Source organism: Hakea prostrata, chromosome 10, assembly GCF_041222555.1.
Source record: "Hakea prostrata isolate BN-2017 chromosome 10, UWA_Hpros_2, whole genome shotgun sequence".
Lineage (NCBI taxonomy): Eukaryota > Viridiplantae > Streptophyta > Magnoliopsida > Proteales > Proteaceae > Hakea > Hakea prostrata.
The window spans coordinates 32,689,669-32,709,484 of record NC_142609.1 but is presented as its reverse complement, the minus strand read 5'-3'; the positions used below and the strand labels follow the sequence as shown (position 1 = coordinate 32,709,484).

The 19,816-nt window shown below is 34.9% G+C and overlaps 1 pseudogene; it reads right to left on the bottom strand.

Annotated features, from left to right (window-relative positions):
* Window positions 1–815: 815 nt before the first annotated feature.
* LOC149002521 (putative CCR4-associated factor 1 homolog 7 pseudogene) lies at window positions 816–1,775 on the bottom strand (annotated as a pseudogene).
* Window positions 1,776–19,816: the final 18,041 nt, after the last annotated feature.

Below are 19,816 nucleotides of genomic sequence, written 5' to 3'. Positions count from 1 at the left end.
AAAACATGAGTCACAATTTGAATTGAATTTTGTACGGGAGGTTTGGATGATGTTGGTTTCTAATAGCATAAATGTAAAACCATCAATTTAGCATAAAGGTTAAATTAATTTTGAAATCAAATATTTCATTTGCCACCCTTTGATGATGGACATCAAATTGTTTGAAGTTGTCTGAATGGGGCAGAGAAGGTGGAAGAACTTTTAAATTCTAGAATTCAAATTATGTTTAAATCTTAATAATTTGCCCCTGCCTAGTGCCTAGTATCAAATTTACAAAATAAATTTTAGCATTTCAAGCCCAAAAAGCTGAACTCAGAAGTGTTGAATTTAAGATGACAAATAACCTACCATGCAAAGTATTTGTACATGTGAATGTGCATTCGAAAAGTAACTGTCCCATTCCATACCTTATTAATTGAAATTTCAAAATTCTGAAGGATAATGTATACAATGATCTGCAATAAATTCTGATTACTAGGTTTTTTTTTTTTTTTTTTTTTTTTTTTTTAAGAGTAATCCGGTTTGGTTTAACTATATCAGCTCAGATGGATGGAACGAATCATTTGCAAACGGTTTAACGGGAAATAAGTGAAAAACTTTCAAATGACTTTGATTTGTGTTTCTTACACGCGTGGTGCACTTTTAGAGCACCCACTGGATGGAATTACAATTAAAAGTGAAATAGAACAAGAAAGAGGAAATAAAGTACGAAGAAATAGAAATTTTAAATAAAAAATCCAAAAAGTAGTCATAATACTAAACCCCAATCTTTACAGTATAGAGGGGATTTTACATCGATTAAAAAGGAAAGGATGTTACACTGCATGCGCATAGCGTGGAAGGGTAACAAATGGGCGATAAGGAGACCGTCTAGGAGGACCCACAACTACAGGGGGGAACAATGGGGGTGGGGGCCGGCTGGCCCCCTCGGGATGAAGACAGATGGCACTGGCACAAATGGAACTCGAATCGCAGTGCTCCCCCTTTAACTTGTGATTTGTTTGCCATAAGATAGAAAACCACCTTGGAAATGGATCTTCAGTCAGATAAAACATCTTCTTCATGGCTGAGAACACGCCGTGTGTTACCAGGCTATCAGAACCTGCTTGATGGTGCTGTCCAATTCTTTCTACCTGAAGAATCTTCGCCATTCGATCCAAACCCAGCTCTCCACCGTAAAACCCATGAAAGAATTTAGCCATGAATTTCAAATCCTAGAGCTTAGGGAAGGTTAACCTTACAACAAGCATGAATTCTTGGAGTGATTCAGGCATGGGTTTTCCATAACTCAATACCTTTAAAAGGTAAGCAATGTCATAGAAACCATGGAAAGTTATCCATTTAATCCTGGCACCTTGAGACTTAATGACACTCTTAAACCTATTGGAAAATACTTTCATCTCAATGCCCTCCCTTTTGTTTTTCTCAAAATCTATACCATTCTGGCGGAGTAAGTCAATGGATGCAGCAACATGAAGGTCTTCCTCGGGATCAAAATCTGAAAAATTAAACTGCCAGACACCACCTGATGGAGGGAAGTTACCGTAAAAATCATTGAATGTAAAACCGAACTGTATAGGCTTCAACCTATTCACGTTGAACTTCAAATCTTCGTATCTCTCGGTCTCCTTTGCATATCTTGGACTATTATGCAGAAATCCTGGAAACTCAGAGTCAAACGATATACATGGATAGTCGTGGACTATACCAAGAATGGAAACCATCTCTTGCTCAAAATTTGAGCGCCAAACCTCACGTACGATCACTTGATTCATTTCTATGAATAGTTGTTTTGTGAGTGACAATGCAAAGAAATAAACGATTGACAGGAGCAGAACACTAAGCAGAAAAATGATTATTGAGAAGAGTAACAGGGAGCAGAACACTAAGCAGAGAGCTGAATGTAAGTTTTGAGCTTTGAACCACAGAATTTATAAGATTTATCGATGACAATTGAGAAGTCTTGAGTGAGAAGTAAGATTCCTAATCTGAGTTGAAGATGAAATTCAAGTACAGAGTTGAAGTGGAATTTAATCTTAGAAAACCATCCACAACTACTATGGATGTCTTTCTTGCTCATCGCAGCTCAGTGTGGGAATTCAATTACAAACGAGAAAAGAAACAACAAAATCAGATTTATATAAGAAGTTAAAATTAAAAACAGAGTGTGACTCAAACTCTCACAGTTATAGACTTCACAAATAAAATTAATATAAATTAATGAATATTTTATTTTATTCTTATTTGTATTCTACATTTCAAAGAAATTTCCTATTTTTATTCGATTGTCAAATCTATTTTACGTTGATTCAAATAAAAAAAGGACAAGAAAGCAGAGAATTGATTAAAAAAGTACCCTTTTTTTTTTCAATGAATAAAAAATCTACTTTGAAAGATTAAAAAAAATTGTACATAAATATCGGCCTAAAATAAATGAATCCCTAGGACTTTTATGGATTAAATTGAAAATGAAAAATATTGGTATAATGATTATGAGAATAATGATCTACAATCATTTGATGCATATCAGTTAGAAACTAAATAAGCAATCATAAAAATCTCAAGTTTTGCCAATGCAAGGTTGATCAAACTAACACCTATTAGTGATGAAGAAGTCATGGGTTCGACCCATTATTCACTGCATATGAAATAACTTACACATTCATATTGTTGCCCTGACCACAAAAACTGCCCTTGGCCCTAGGGCTCAAGCCGGGATAAAACACATTAAGGCCACTAGGGAAAAGACGTGTATGATTCTTCTTTTTTCTTTTTTTTGGAGAACTGAGGTTTGTCTAGGCCAACTTAGGCACTCTTGACTACTCTTCAAGAGGGTAGCTGTTTCATATATGATATAAAGAGCAAATTGCACGGGCACCCCAAAATGGAGGCCTAAAAGTACTGACACCCCACTTTCTGTTTTAAAAACACATAGGTCTATTTCGTTAGAACGGTTAGTTGTACAATTGTAAAGACCATTATACCCTTTTGATTTCATCTACCCTTCTTTATCAGACTTATTCTCTATTATGCACTAAAAGAAGAGTTCCAGGCACACTTTCCTGCTTAGCCCTTTATTTCCCACTTCTTTATAGCCTGAATAGCTCCACTACCAAATACACAATAGCTGAGGTAGGCTGCCACAATTCATATTCTTCCCTCTTCTTCTTCTAGTATTTTAACGTAACGACTCAAGCTACAAACAAAGAGAGAGCAATCGGCTTCCAATCAAGCAAACAATCCCTTCAAGAGAGGGAAGTATACATGGTAAAAGAAACAAAATTCAAACCAAGCAGGGAGGCTCAATTAAAGGCACAAAGGAAGGATGACGCAAATAATCAAGGAAGGAAATACCTTCTCTAGAATTTGCAGGGTACCGTTTGATGGAGCTTTCATGGAAGCAGATCGATAATAATTGGAACAAAAATCAGTGAAGAAAATTGTCCTCTAAATGGCACTCTCCTACTGTCCCATTAGGATTCTATTTCAGGAAAGCATAGAGAAAATCCAACGTTGAAATGAAAGCATCACCTCAACAGATAGTTACACGCTCTTTGACTCAAGGTAAAAAACATGACCCTAATATATTTCATCTAAGCTAAACAAAAACCAAATAAAAATCACAACACAAGCACACAGGAATCCCTCACTACTAGCTTATACAACTGATTGTCGTTCAAGTCTTGAAGCATAAATGAAAATTCACACCTCTACAACTATCACATGAATTAACCTTATAGTAATAAATAAGATATATGAATAGCTAGAGTAATGGTCAAATTTTAGTATTTTGCAGCCTCTTTTCTTTCTTGCAGTTTTTCTTTTTCTGACAAGGGAGACCAATAGCATAGCTGAATCACTGTCTTGAATGGCCCTACTTTTACCGAATAGGATAGATTAACCGATTTCCAACCCATCAATCATGGGCTTTAAAACACTTTAGAGATTAAATTGTGGCCTAATGACCCTGCATCATATGTGTGCTGAGGTGTGAAGATGCAACAGAGATCTGCAAATTTATATGTGAGATTAGTGAAGAAGTGAGATTATAGTTGGATTGAATTTAGTAATTAGATTTCTTCTCCTTGGTTAGACGTGGGAGTAGGTGAATTATCTAGTGCCATGTAGTGCCACGGAATTGCGCAAACAGTAGATGACAATACCTCCGATGGTTGGATTAGAAGGATTTAACTGTTATTATTTTATTATCTATATTGAATTATGTAGGAAGAAGAAATTCAATCTCTTTCTAGTGAAATCGAACAGGGCATGCAATGAGTTAACCCTTCAATCATAAAACTTGCATTAATATTTGTATTTTGTCTGTTATTTTTTCTTCATGCTTGTGTTGTGGCTATGTAAATTCTTTCGATATGACTAGAAGGTAAAATTAAAATGAAGTAACAACCGTGATATGAATTTTAATTTTGTAGTGATGATTTACATGATACCTAGGAAAAAGCTTGTTATACACAATTGATAATATTAAGTCTCTCCTATCAAATCGTAGTGCAATACAATGGAAAAATAAAAGATGTACCAGATGGTCCAGATCTTTAACTTACCCTCTTTGACAGGTTAAAGTTTTTTTTTTTTTTTGGTTGGGTTTTTGTAATAATAGTAATTTGATTTATTTTCCGTTGATTTTGTCTTTCCTATTCATTTTTAATTTCAATCAAAAGTAATCTTCCTTAGTGAGGTGCTCCATTCACCCCCCCCCCCATTTTCAGCCCCTCCAAAGAAACAAGAAAAAAGGGAAAAAGATTGAAAAAGAATGAGATAGTGGAGGAAACCAAAATGGAAAAGAAAGTCCAGAAACTCAGAATTGAAGGATATGCATGGATAGTCGTGGACTGTATTTAGAATGGAAACCATCTCTTGCTCAAAATTTGAGCGCCAAACCTCACGTATGATCACTTGATTCATTTCCATGAATATTTGTTTCGGCAATGACAATGCAAAGAAAGAACGATCGAAGATGAGAAGAGTAATAGGGAGCAAAACACTAAGTAGAGTGCAACAAAGAAAATGGAAGTCTTGAGTTTCGACAGAATTTATAAGATTTCTCGATGACAATTGATAGTCTTGAGTGAGTTGAAAGTAGGATTCTTAGGCTGAGTTAAGGTTGGATTTCAAGTATTTAATATCAACTGTTAGATTAATCTTACATATTACAAGGTTTCATTTTCTTTCATTTTTTTTTTTTTTGGATCAGTTATAAATTCAAGGTATTTAATCTTAAATTTAAAAAATTTAAGCCCGTTTAAGTAATAAATAATTTTGAATATTTTAATCTAAATTAATGAATATTTTAATTTATTTCTATTTGTATTCTAAATTTTCTGCATTTCAAATAAATTTCATATTTGTATCGACTGTCTAATCTATTTTACTTTGATTCTAAATAAAAAAGACAAGAAAATTGAATAAAAAACTACTCTATTTTTTTGTCTGAATAAAAAAAATCTACTTTGTAACATTAAAAAAAAATAAAAATTGCACGTAAATATCGGCCTAAATTAAATGAATCCCAAGGACTTTTAAAGATTAAGTTGAAAATTAGAAAAACCCCCCTAAAAAGATTAAAGAAAATTAATGGTCCCTTATTACCCCCCCCTAAACAATGAGAATCCCAAGGACTTTGGCCTTCACAGAATAAAGATTAGAAACAGATAGAGAATTAGCCGTTGGTTGAGAACATCCAGCTGGCAACAACAGAAACATTCATAGTTGTACTGATTTAGTTAACTTATCATATTAAATCCTGCTACAAATATTGAAACGGAAATGTTTGCCACACGACAAAATATGTGGGTGGACTCCACTACTCTGACCATAGAGTGAGAGAGAGAGAGAGATGAAGAGACAAACCCTTTTCCTTTTGTCCCCAACAGACCACCCACAGTAGCAATCTCACTACTCCCTTCTCTCTCCCTATGTCTGCTATTTATAACATGAGAGCTCGAGCTCAACCCCCTCTACTAAACCTTCTCTCCCTCAAATAGGGTTTGGGCCCTCTCGGTTCTCCGGCATCCAATACTGTAACTAGTTTTTCAAACATGAAGAATGGATGTGTGGAGTATCGCCCGGCAAGGAAACTCATGGAATCCTCGGTGGTGGCCACGCCCCGTGGCCTGCAAAAATAGTTTGGTTGGATAACGAGGAGCCATCTTGTTCTGCAACCTACAACTAAGACTAAAAGGATCAAAAGTTGATTGTCAGCATAAAACATTAGCTATCTTCAAACAAAACATCATGAGCAACTAGGAATTTACCAGGTGGGATACCACAACATAATCTTCTGTCATCAATGTGCTCCACATCCAAGCCAATGAACCAAGATCCCAAGGAAACATCCTCATTAGCATATTTGTGCAGCTCATGCCTAAGAACATTATACATAAATATAAATAACACATAAAAGTGAAATTGAGCTCACCCCCCCCCCCCCCAGTCCTCATCATCCCCCCTCCCCCACCCAAAAAAAAACGAAGATGAAAATAGATTAAATAAAGTATTTCAGGTATATGTAGACATGAAGTTGTTCAATAAAAAGAAGCCACCCTTACTAGTTTATATAAATATAAGTGCATCTCTTGGAGAATCTCAGATGACAAGTGCAGATCTCTTCAAGAATGGATATCTATATGGAAGGAATTCAATAAAAGTCTTAATTCCTTTGTAGTGTGGTGGTTATGGAAAGATAGAAATGACCGGATCATGGGATAAAAAAGGTGGAAACCTCAAGAAATGGTTGAGAAGGCTATCTACTCCATGTAAGAGTTTTGGGACAACAAAAAATCAGCCATATCTACTTTAGAAAGAGGGGTGGAATATGAAGCAAATGTTCAATTGACATGGGAACCTCCTCCAAGAGGTTTTGTGAAAGTAATACAGATGCCTCATGGATTGCAAGAACAAAGAAGGGCAGTGCGGGGATCATTATTCGAGATACCGAGGGAAAGCTCTTGAGTGCTTCATCATTACCTGGAGACTACAATTCTGCTGAAGAAGGAGAAATTCTTGCTTTCAGAGCAGGACTATTGGAAGCACTTGCATGCGGATACAAGTCAATTTTAATTGAGTCAGACTGTAAGCAGATTATCAGGTATCTTGCAGTGAAATTCAACCCCCAATGGTAGTGGAACCTCTAATCCAAGATATTCATTATTTAATGGATAACTTCATACATTGTATCCCTACCTTTATTCCTAGGAGTTCTAATGTAATTGCAGATCTCTTAGCCAGGAAGACCCTTTCGGTTTCGGACCCGAAAGAATGGCTGTCTTCCATTGTGTGGTTGGTGGAATTATGTTCCCCTCCACCCCATGCCCACTTTGAAAAAGATTGTTGTTTACCAAAAAAAAAAGTAGCTAGATCTTTTGAAATGTTGTACAGTTGGCCTGTAGCATGGCAGAAATATTTGTTTCCCTCCTTTGCAAATTTCCGGTACTCAGGTTCATGGTATCTAACTCCTCTGTTCCATGACAAGTTCCAGTTAAGAGTAACAGCAGATTAGCAGTTTTCGAATGAGAAAAATCAAGTTATCAGACCACGTCCAAGACAAAACAGCTTACTTTCGAGCAAGAACAGGACCAGACTTCATGCATCCAATAGACACCCTGGGCTTTGACCAAAGTTGCTCCAAGTGTTGCTGCAGTAATTTGGAAGGAATGGAAATTAAACAAAATTCCAGCTTTTGTCAATGATTATCAAATGATCGATCTGACGCACAAGCAAGAATTAATGTGGTACTTCTTCACAATCAAAATAGATAAATTACCAATTGCATTCGTTGACTTGGATCACTCATTGTAAAGGCCTTTCTCAAATGAAGGATGCTGATAAAACAAACAACAGAAAGGACCCTAATTTTCTTCTATCATATCTTAGACCTTCTTCTAAGATATGACCACCTTTTTTATTTCCTTCCATTTTATTTATTTATTTATTTGTTTTTTTTTTTTTTTTTTTTTGGGGCTTAAGGGTGGGGTGGGGTGGGCAGGGTGCATTAGTTTTCTATCCTACAAAAAAAAGAAAAAGAGTCAATGCAAAGTTGGTAGAGTGGTAAGATCCATACTTTTTAGTCAAGAGGTCATGGATTCGACCCTTGTGGACTATAAAGCTCCCCCTTGAGGACGTAATCAAGGTGCGCACAAGCTAGCCCAGATGAACCTTAGATACCAAAAAAAAAAAAAAAAAAAAAAACACACACACACGCGAAGAAGAAGAATTAAGATGGTACAACAAATAAGATAAATATGTATAATTTGTTCTTTGTGATGTACAGTTAGTCTGGGATAAAAGATTATGTGCAATGATTAATCTGAGATCATCCTAACAAGAGAGTTAAATGATTATTTTGCCTATTTGGTGAAGGGAAATATGAATTTGTATTTTTACTGAACTTCACTTAATTTTATAAAATTTACAAGAAAACTCCATAGTTCACTCAATTCACCACTTATTTCCTTGCCAAAAAATACAAGCGAGCACCAAAATTTATTGCCTTGGGTGAAACTTTGGATTTGCTACGGGGCAAATATGTTGTAATCTGGACTAAGTATAATTCTAAGTAGGAACAAATTCCCCTTCCAACAAATGACACTTCACAATTGCTAAATTACAGTTAAGACAAATAAGGAAACTAAAGAAAAAATGTTGAGTTGAGACTTGAGTCCAAGTTTTAAGTATTGGCACGTATCATCCGTATCTGCAGATTCGTATTGGTACCGCATGTCATCGACACCATACATGCCAATACCTCTCTAGAAATTTATTTTTTTTCATATCATTTCTCGCGTCTCTCAATGTATCAACCAATACGCTACACCGAACATCTTTTTTTTTTAACTTACATAAAATAAATTCAAGAAACATGATACATATCATGACATATCAGACGGTACAACACGAAACCGTACGATACAATGATGAGTATCTTTCATGTTTTTAATAAGAATATATTTATTACAGATACACATCAATGGTATTGGCGGTATCAAGAAGTATCGTACGGATCGATACAAGACGATACCTATTGATGCAACCGGTTCTCATCATACCACTTCAAGACGAGTTGCAAGGGGACAAAACGGTTCCTCTTTTCACACCTAGCTCAAGCCAGATCTCCTTTACTACAGTCACAAACTTCTTTAGAATAAATTCCATCACAAATCTTAAGTGTCCAGGTTAGTGTGATCGGTGGTTCTTTCCTAAAACGTGAACCTAAATCTTTCTTCATTCCAATCACAACAACTGTTACGCCACCAAAGCTTATAGAAGGCAACAAAGCCTCCCCTGTCTCTCTCTCAACATAGAGGAGCTCTACTCAATACTAAACCTGTAAATGGATAGCCGAAATCCGCCTCCGAATTCGCATTCGTATTCGTTTAAAGGTATCCGTATCTGAAAATTTTCTTACCGGAAAATATCCGTATCCGTCCGCTAAGCAACCGGATTCGGATTCGGATAATTGCTTATCGAATCGGATAATATCCGGATAAATTTTTACCCGGATAGAGTAAAGTATTTAACATTTTTTCTTTAAAAATAGATGATAATCAGATTCGGATACCGGTAATCGGATTCGGATAGCGGTATTCGGTAATCGGAAATTAGAAATCTATAATAAAAATGTAAAAAAGTGACAATTATCAATCAATAATCGGATATTTTATCTGATTGGATTATTATCGGATATCCGATAAAGTTTCGGATGCCTTCTCTAAATTTTTGCCGGATTCGGATTCGGATAGCGGATTTGCTAATCGGATTCGGATACTGGTGTATCCGAGCCGAATCCGGCCCTAAATACTAAAAACATATTTCCCTAATCAATGGTAAATTTATAAATATATTTCCAGAAATCTCACATTCTCAAATATATAATCATGTAAAATATAACTAGCTAACTACTCATAAATAAATAATAAAATATTTGAAAGACTTCGAGTTCAACTTAATGTTTTTACTTCTAACACTGATATTGAAATCACATTTTTATAAACAATACTAAAAAGTTGCCAGAATTGACAGGAAGGGACTTGGAAATTATTTTGATAGTCACCATAGTCATGGAAAAAAAAATATATTTTTATATAATTTACAAAGATTTTATTTTTAAATCATCAGGTACCATGAGTAGATTTGCTATTTATATAGGTCTCATCATGTGGTGAGAAATTTTCTAGAAATCGATAACCTATTCAGTTTTGAAAAATAATTATTTTATTTATTTAATTATTTGTAATTTTAGCAAAGAGCTTAAATGCATGTGGTAAGCCAATCACTTTTGTAGTGAAGAATCATATATACATTTCCAAGATAGACTCTACTGCATTCTCTAATAGAACTTTTTTTCCATTAAAAAAAATACAAAAGGAGAAAAAAAAAGGAAGTTACACGCACCGGATGAACTAGCGTTAAATATTTATATGTTACCATGTTTAATGGTTCTGATTGAAGAAAGAAAGAATAAAAAATAAAAAAATGATCAAACAATTAAAAAACACGTACTACAAGTAAAATAAAAAATGCAATTAACTAAAAAAGGGAATGTTGTTAAAATTAAACACATACTACTATTTTGGATATTTTTAATTGTTTGATAAATTATTAAAAAAAAAAAAGTATGTTGGGCTTTTAATAATTAAAGATAATTTGGGTTTTAATTATAATATTTTGGTTTTTAACAATTATTTTAATTGAGGTTAATTTAGTATTTTAACTGCTAGGATGATTACGGCAATTTAAGGTTTAAAATAAAAAAATAATTTTAGCCAAGGGTAGTTTGGAGTTTAAGAAAAATATTTAACGGTAAAAGTTAAATTTAACCGGGAAAGTTAACAGATGGGAGGTGTTTGATACATTCGCTAGGTAAGAGGGAAGGTAAGTGATATTATCCAACTAAGAGAGGTTGTAAGTGCTATTTGTCCAGCTAAGATGGGAGGTAAGTGATATTTACCCATATAGATAAGAATATGTTATGCATTCCTTAAATATTCTTTTACATATCATCTTATATGTGTCTCTACACTTACATCTTGCAATTGTAATTCTTGATTAAGGTACTGGCTAACTCTAAACTACCCATGAATAAATAAATAATTAAATATTTGAAAGATTTCAAGTTCAAAGTAAAGTTTTTCAGATTTTATCAATTAATTGGAATAAACTCTCTCATTGTACTGTAAAAGTGTAAAGCCCAAGTCCAAAACAATTAAAAATGGACCTACTTGAAAGGCCCATTTTCCGTCCACATATTATTCCAACTTCAAAAATTAAGACTGAAACAGTGATGGCAAGATGGGCTTGGTCTGAAAGCCCATGGAAAATTTAAATTGTCCAATTGTCAGATGACACCACATAGTTTTCTTAATCGCAATTGTAGACTTCTTTATGGCCCGTTTGGTTATATGAATGCATCTCGATTCACAAATGATAAAATAACCAAACATGCTTTTTAGTTATTAATTTCAACATGGGCCGACAGCTTGGAAATAATGAATTCTTAAATGATATCTGAATTTTCAAAGTTGGTGGCGATTTTCAAGTGGTCCCATCTAGAAAACCAATGAATATCATGGTTTTGGACCTCAAATTATTTTAAGGAAATGTTACACACTCGTGAGGATTTTTTTGTTGTTGTTACATTAAGTATATCAATATGAAAGTTCAACACAAGTTCACATCCTCTACAATTTTTTGTATATTTTTGGGAAAATTTTTTGTTGGCTCCGTATATTATAGTTCAATTACTAAAGAGACCTATTCTTTATGAAACTATTATTGTCTCTCTCATTGTTAACGGTGTTAAGTGGCTACTGGGTTGGATGCTTAATATTTGTTTTGTCTTTTCAGAATTAGGAAATCGAATAATAATATTACCATCATTTAGGGAGAAAAAGAAAAGAAAATGCAATACGAATTTTATTTTTGCATTCTTGTCATTTTTATTGTGAAAAATCAAATTTTAATGAGATGAAGTTATCAGAAGTAGGAACTTCCTAAAATTGATAGTCAAGAGAAAAATGAAGAAATATTTTTATTACAAGAGAAAGAAAAAAAGACAATTCTTTTTCTTTTCTTTTTTATGTATTTTGAAAAGAGAAGAAAACAATTTAACACTTTAACATTAAGTTTTCCCTAATTAATAAGGATAGTGATGTAATATAATATAAAATAAGAGACTTTACACTTAATAACAATTTAACAATTTAAAGTCTCGATGAAGGAGAGACTTTACACTTCATCTCTTGATGCTTGATACATAAAAGAGTCTTCAATTTATAGTCAAAGAAGAGAAATAGTTAAATAAGTAGAATAAATATGAGGAAGAAAAACTGAATTAAAAGCCTCATAAAAGTGATTCAAAAAACTCAAGTGTAAAATGAAAAATTAGAAGACTTAAACTTGAATAAATAAGGCCGGATCCGGATTCATAAACAAGCATATTTGGAATATTAAATAGCTTTCAGTTTTCATTTAAAACTATCAGTTTGATCTTTTAGATTTCAAATACATATACTCTACTATAAATACGAAAGCATTCTTGAGCTTCTCCCATAAGAATGCTTCTCCCGTCAAGAAAGCCACAAAATCACATACAAATCCATTCAGTCCTCTGCAACAATGGATACAACAAGAATAGTAATTGTAGCTTTGCTTATTCTATCGATTGCCGAAGTCAACACCTCTAATGGTACTAATGCTACTTGAGGTAACAAAGACAATCTCGCTCGCTTTTATGTTCAATATTCTTCTATTCATAATTCATGATTCTACTAAATTTAGGTTTATTAGCAGAAGGAGAATTGTTTGTACCTGTTAAAATGATGCAACGCCAGATTTACTACAATGAAGGACAAGATGGACAAACACAGCAACAAACACATAAGTGTGGGAAATGCACATGTTGCCTAGAGAACTACAAAACAAAATGTAGGCAAATGTGTTACCTCTACCCCTTGGAATGCCATCCTCCTGTATGTGTCGTCAAACCCCCCACATCTAGCTATTGTAACTCCTGTCATGGATGAAGTAACTACCTTAGTAGCCATAAATAAATACTAACAAAAAAAAAATTCAGATTTTATCAATCAATTATTAAAAAACATTTGAGTCTCATTGTACTTAGAAGCTTAAAAGCCTATGTCGAAAACAATTACAAATGGATCTATAAGCCCATTTGCCATCCACATATAATATCTGGTTCAAGAGTTAGATAGAAACCACAAAAACAACTACCCTTGTCTCTCATTTCATACTCAACCCTAAGTGGGTGAAGAGATTTTTCTCCCTTCACCCATATTCTTCCTTCCCATTGCTTGCCGGAAACCACCCACCACCACCCCCATTTTCTTCCATAACTTGTTTCGGTAAGTTACAACCGAACATCCCATTTTTTTTGATAAGTAACGATTTCAGTATCCCATTAACCCTAAATATCTAAATATATTTCCACAAATCTCACATTACCAAATCAATAATCAATATGCTTCCTTAATAGGAGCAATCAATGGTAGATACTAAAAATATATATTTCCAAAATGCTTTCCTTAATAGGAGCATCAATGGTAAATACTAAATAGGTGCAATCAATGGTGGATATTAAAAATATATTTCCAGAAAGCTTTCCTTAATAGGAGCAATCAATAGTAGATACTGAAAACATATTTCCTTAATAAGAGCAATCATTGGTAAATTTCTAAATATATTTTCACGAATCTCACATTTCCAAATAATCATGTATTCCACAAATCTCACATTTCAAAATCAATAATCATGCATGCGTTTCCTAAATATGCAAATATATTTCCACAAATCTTGCATTTGCTTAATCTCATGCTATACTTTTTATCATTTTTATATTTTTTTCCAATCTAAGTAACTTTTTCCTAGGAGCAATCAATGGTAGATACTAGAGAGTGTGTTTTAAGTTATTAAATTAACTTTTCAAAAATAAAAATTAGGGTTAGGGATAGGGTAAATCATGGTCACCCGACCCTATCAAACTAATCACGGCCAATTCGACCTACCCCCCCCCCCTATCAAGATTAATCAAGGTGGGTTGGGTTGGGACGATCCTGTCATGGTCGGGTTAGGGTTGGGGATTTTTAAATTTTGACAGGGTTGAGAGGTATGGGTTTAAATTTCAGTGTCTAGAGTAGGGTTAAGGTTCGGGGCTAGCCCACCCAACCCGGCCCATTGACTCCCCCTAGTTTTATCAGTTTCAGATGTGAACCCAACCCGTGTCATGTGGTGAAGAAATGTCTGGGAGGAAGTACAATAGGTGATCCAGACTCGATTTCTAACCTAGAACGATATGAAAAATAATATTGTATATGGTTAGGTCAAGTTTGGGTTAACATAGAAAAAAAAAACACAGTACTTAATTGTTTGGAGAATTGAGGTATCAATTGGGCTATGTATGACCAAAGATAATTCTTTTGAAACAATTTTTCATATCATACACAACTATAACTCCATTTGTATAGATGATACGAGGAGAATTTTCGCAAGACTCGAGGAGAGGCTTTACACTTCATCTCTTGATGCTTCTTATAAAAAAAAAAAAAATAAAAAAAAAAAAAAAAAAAAAAAAAAAAAAAATAATAAATATAAAAAAAAAAAAAAAAAAAAAAAAAAAAAACACAAAAAAAAAGAAAAAAAAAACATATTTATAAAAAAAAAAAAAAAAAAAAATATTTTTATTTAAAAAAATTCGCGGCCCTGGCCCCTCTAATACTAAGGGTGTCAATTTGGTTAAAAAACCGTTAAACCGTACCGTACCGAACCGTTTAAACCTTACCGTACCGTACCGTTTTCAAATTCGGTACGGTTTTTACCGTTACCGAATTTGGTAATTCGGTACGGTACGGTTATGGTAAACAGTGTCATACCGTCGGTAAATACCGTTTACCGTACCGTTTTACCGATTACCATTTACCATACCATATACCGTAAAGATATTAACCCTTTTAAAGTTTAAACCCTAAACTTATCTCAGAGAGTCACGCTTCACTTTGAAAAATCAGAGGACAAGAGTCACAAAGATAGAGAAAACTGCCAGTGTTGGGAGCATAGAGAGTGATATTATATAATGCTTGAGGTAAGTAACTAATCAAATGTTATAGATCTAATTAATTATTAACTACCCTTTCTTATTCTGTTTGAAAACGTGGACATGGATCGTAGTCAAGTAAACCGAAGTAGACTCGATCGAAAGGGGCAATGGAATAGACAGAAATCTAGTGAATGAATCGGAAGTCTTGAGAGAAGAATTCCCTCTCCCTTGGTTGACAAGCAAAGACAAAAAATAATTAATAGATTTAATGATTGCTCTTTTATGGGTTTTTGGAGATCATGGCAATGTTGCTCAACTCAAGCATTTCAGCAGCTTTAGCAATTGCATATCAGCATATGTGGCTTCTTCCACCATCACATATCTAGACTTTAAAAAAAGCAAGAACTGTTCCCATATAAAAAACCCATTACAAGTGACAAAACAAGAAGAAGAGGGCAACAGAGAAGCAAGACAAACTATAATGGAAACCAGCTGGGTTAGATCTTACCATCTCTTCTTCCTTCTTCTCCTCATTGTTCTACCAGCAGTGGTCAAGTTTACACAAAAACCGATAGCTGCCATGTGGGTAGGAAAGGGAATAGCCATGCTGGTTGGTTGCCTATCTGTGATCAAGTTCCCAAGTACAACTTCACTTATTTATGGTCTTGGTTTAATATGTTGTATCCGAACAAGTGGGGAAGGATGTTATGAATTGTTACACTGGGCCACTGGCTGTGGTTGTATAAGACAATGTTGATGTATGCTTATTATAATTCACATTGTGTTTTTTTGCGTGTTCCATACTTGAACAATCATAAAAATAAATATTGTTCCCAACAATACCGTAACAAAACCGCACCGTATACCGAACCGTGCCGTTTTTCCATACCGATTTTATACCGTTTTCATACCGTACCGTTTTTTAAATTACCGTTTTCATACCGTACCGTACCATATTTATCGGTACGGTTATGGTTTGAGGTTTTCAAATTCAATACCGTCCCATACCGTACCGAATTACCGTTACCGTACCGAATCGACACCCTTATCTAATACCCTTTTGTATTCAATCAATTAGACATTTGTATTAGTAATAAATGATGTCTATAATGGTCAATTAAAATTTATGCATAGACCATTCAACTTCCATGGCCAATACAAGGTGATTGATAAATACCTCGTGCATTTGCACATGACACTTTTACTAGTAATGAATAAATTTATATATAAAGTACACATCAGAGTTGCCAACACAGAGCTATTCTAGTGGTTGAAATAACACCTCTTAGTGAAGAGGTCGTAGGTTCGACTCTCGCTGAGGCATATTAATATCCCCACCCCCTGCTTTGTACGCATCAAAATTATGAAGCAGTGAAATATTTAAAAAACAAAAAGGGGTTGAAAATTGGTAAAATCTCATTATTATCCAAAAATAATAATAATAAGAGCGAGTTGTTGCATTCCCTCAATCTCAACCGTTAGACAATTTTTCTTTTTATTTTTCTTTGCTAAAAGGATCATTATATTAAGCAAAGAATAAATATTAAAAATACATCAAATAATACCGTATAAGAAACCAACCTCCCTTACCCGCAACAACTGTTGCCCCCAATACACCCTTCCTCACTGGTTTCTGCTCAGATTATAAAATCACTAACTTATAAAACGAAATCTAGGACGTCTAGAGGCATCCACATCAAGTTAATTAAGGATTGAAGCTGACCAAGGAATGTTAATATCAGAAGTTCCTGTCCTAGCTGCCGAATTTGCCAAAAAATCTGCCACTGTATTAGTTTCACGATAGCAATGTGAAATCTTCCAATCTATAGCCAACAAATATTCTTGTAACTCTCTCCACATATGAAAGATATACCAAGGTATTTTCTTCTGCTGTATTAAAGTCACCAAAGCTTTTGAATTACTTTCTACCCAAAGCTTTTTAATTTGTAAATGTCTTGCCCAACGTAATCCGTGAATGAAAGTTTCCAATTCAGCCTCAAAGTTGGTTTTAACATATAAAAAAATACTGAAATTGAAAACCACTGCAGTAACTTCAATTTCGAAATACTCCTCCACCGCCAGACCTTCCTGGATTGCCTAAAGAAGACCCATCAATATTTAGTTTAACCCAACTTACAGCAGGAGGACACCAAAAAATTTCTTGTGGAGGAGCAGCACTAAAGATAGAGAAGTGAAGGCTCAGTCTTCTTGCATTCGAAAAAATGGTAGGAGTTACTTTTCTTCCATCCATTTTAAAGCCAAACTGTACTAAGTGTGAAAAAATTAAACTCACCACCTCATCTGTCACGTCCTCCCAGCCGGTACCCTATCTGGCATACCCGAGAGTGTGATCCACAGCCCGAAGATCAGGTATCGAGTGATCAACCTCCCACATAAACAATAACATAATCATGAACAATCATAATAAAAGTGCGGAAGATAAACCATAGATCCAATAAAGATAGAATGAATCATAAATGAATCAGAATAATAGATATAGTCAGAGTGTCAAACAGATAAGTAAAGTGAGGCAAAAATCCCACTCTACAACCAGCGGAAAAGTAGCTCTAAAAGAATAAACTAGACAAAATCTAATCCCAGTAGCAAGTACATTGGGTAACTAAATTGTTCTCCACTTTATAGACAACATCCTTATAGGTGTAAATCTCATAAATAGCACAAGGACGCTTCCACTCAATGGTCGGACTAAGCATCGTACAGAGCATAACCACTCGCGGGATCTTCAGTGTAATTGTGGTAACCGCAATCACCTTCCTGGAGATATGTCTCCTCGCCTTGCGCTTCTTCATAGGGACCGTCATAGTACTCGGACTGCAGGATAGTCTAACAAACATTGTACAATAAAGGAATGAGTTTCAAAGAAACTCGGTAAGGCGATTAAAAATCCATAATAACATAAATGGCAGGATTCCAGAACAAACATAAATGCAATATGATATGAGACAAACAATGAATGAATGAATCTAACTCTATGTATGCTGGTCTCTATTGGCAGACACGCTTTAAGTCATAGCACCGTACTTCTTTAGGAAAGTCCACTCACATCCTCAACCATTTAAGATATCTTGGATTCTCTCACGGATCATTTCACCGGTCTTGAGCAGCCGATTGGTAATGGGTCCTTCATCCCTCAGGACAAACCATGGCAGGGGTTAAGTCAACACACTCTCTCACAACCATTTGGTATAAGTACTGGCGCATGTCGTGGGTAAAACCTAGCCAAATGCAAGTCTTCTACTTAGTTACATCAAGTCGATCCAGATACGTCCATTCCTCGTCCCCGACGATCCTTTCCGGTATCCTTCACACTAGAGTCCTCATAGTCCCCGACTACGGACTCATCAACCCTATTGGTTATCCACATATGGTAAACGGGAAGCTCTCACGTCCTCTCACGGGTTGGTTACCGGTCTTAAGCGCCCGTGAGCCCAAGTCTAACCATATGCAACCCTACCAATAAATGGCCCCCACAATGTGATTCCCTGTCCTCTCACGGGTTGGTTACCGGTCTTGAGCGCCCATGAATCCCCATTGCTACCACGGGTCGTTCGGTCTCAATACCCCTCCGATTAGGGTCTGACATAACAGGACATCCTAGCCAAACACTACTAGACAATCCTAGATATGTCATCCAATAGTTTAGGAAGGTGTCCGGAGGGCATCTCCGGAAACATCCCATAATATTCCCGTAGTAGTCCAAGGACAGAAAATGTCAAAAGGACACCTCTCCTTTCCAAACCATACTTAAGCATACACATGCATCAATTCATATCATCACATATATGGTAACTTCATATATGGAAAGAAATCAATAATTGCAATCACTTGTATACAATTGGTAAGTAAATCATACATGAATCAATTCAATATGATTAAGTAATGCTACTGATATCAAAGTTATGCAACAGTAGTATATCATTGTAAGAATCTAATTAAGGAAACATATCAATGATATTCAAATATAGAAACTAGATTCATGCTATCTATGAAATTAAGGAAATAACCATCCTTACCTTTTATAACTCGCAAAGGAATCCTAAGAAATCAAGTAAGATCTTGGCAAACTTGAGAAGGAGGTCCTAAACAAGTATATACAACATATTAGGAAAGATCCCTAACAGAAAAGATACCAAAACATCCAACACACACCAATTCCGGAGTTGCTTTGTACTCATTGGTCGAGTGGATTGGTCGATGGTCCATCGACCAATCATCGACCAATGCAGACGATAAGCCTAAAAAAAACAGAGTTTTAAGATATGAAATCCGAATTTGGTGGTTCAAAAGGGTACTAATCAAGGGGTAAACTACAACAGTAGTATTCTAACATATAGGGGACTTCAAAACACCAATCAATTCAAGACTTCAAGATCCATATTAGGAAACAAAAAGTTACCATAATTAGATCAACCATGGATCTTGATGAATTCGAAATAGAAATCAAAGACAAGAACAATAGGAGGATGGATCATTGCTTCAGGTAAAGGTATCATGAAAACATACTTAGATCTTCAAGGAACAAGGCTTAGAAGCATAAATCTAAATAAGGAAATAAAACCTACCATATATGTAACTACCATGCTTCATGAAGAACACATAGTATGGTAGAAGAGAACAACTAGAAATTGATAGATTATGGATCATGGAAAGAAAACACAGTAATTAACTACTAACATGATCAATAAAGAAGATCCAAAGAGATCAGAATTCAAATCAGAAGTTTAACAA